Raw genomic sequence first — 1,169 nt, 5'->3', positions numbered from 1 at the left:
GTAGGCACCTCCGGTGTACTAGGAGTCGTCGTCGACGGTGGCGTCTGGCTCCTGGACTCCAGCATCTGGTTGCGACAACCAGAAAGAAAGGAAAGGGGGAAAAGGGGGAGAAAGCAACCGTGAGTACTCATCCAAAGTACTCGCAAGCAAGGAGCTACACTACATATGCATGGGTATATGTGTAAAGGGCCATATCAATGGACTGAACTGCAGAATGCCAGAATAAGAGGGGGATAGCTAATCCTGTCGAAGATTACGCTTCTGGCAGCCTCCGTCTTGCAGCATGTAGAAGAGAGTAGATTGAAGTCCTCCAAGTAGCATCGCATAGCATAATCCTACCCGACGATCCTCTCCTTGTCGCCCTGTTAGAGAGCGATCATCGGGTTGTATCTGGCACTTGGAAGGGTGTGTTTTATTAAGTATCCGGTTCTAGTTGTCATAAGGTCAAGGTACAACTCCAAGTCGTCCTGTTACCGAAGATCACGGCTATTCGAATAGATTAACTTCCTTGCAGGGGTGCACCACATAACCCAACACGCTCGATCCCATTTAGCCGGACACACTTTCCTGGGTCATGCCCGGCCTCGGAAGATCAACATGTCGCAGCCCCACCTAGGCACAACAGAGAGGTCAGCACGCCGATCTAAATCCTATGCGCGCAGGGGTCTGGGCCCATTGCCCATTGCACACCTGCATGTTGCATGGGCGGCCAGAAGCAGACCTAGCAACCTCCATTACTAAGGAAGTCACGTTACACGGTCCAATCTGGCGTGCGCCGCTCAGTCGCTGACGTCACGAAGGCTTCGGCTGATACCACGACATCGAGTGCCCATAACTGTTCCCGCGTAGTTGGTTAGTGCGTATAGGCCAGTAGCCAGACTCAGATCAAATACCAAGATCTCGTTAAGCGTGTTATTATGAAGTAACCGTGAACGCCGACCAGGGCCAGGCCAGGAGGGCGCGGGTCGCGCGCGCAGAACGGCTAGGGCGCGGCCGGAGCCGGTCGGAGCAAGGGGGGTCGCGGGCGGTGAGCCAGCGCGGGCTTCCCGCGTGCGGCGGCAGATGCGGCGCTCACGGTGAGCGCGCGTGGCGCGGGGTGCACGTCAAGGCGAGGGAGAGAGAGGAGGCCGGGACCTCACCGGGTGTCTATAGGGAACGGGGCAGTGGGC

The sequence above is a fragment of the Triticum dicoccoides genome, chromosome 7B (assembly GCF_002162155.2).
Source record: "Triticum dicoccoides isolate Atlit2015 ecotype Zavitan chromosome 7B, WEW_v2.0, whole genome shotgun sequence".
Lineage (NCBI taxonomy): Eukaryota > Viridiplantae > Streptophyta > Magnoliopsida > Poales > Poaceae > Triticum > Triticum dicoccoides.
The sequence above is the reverse complement of the archived record's forward strand: the minus strand, read 5'-3'. Positions refer to the sequence as shown.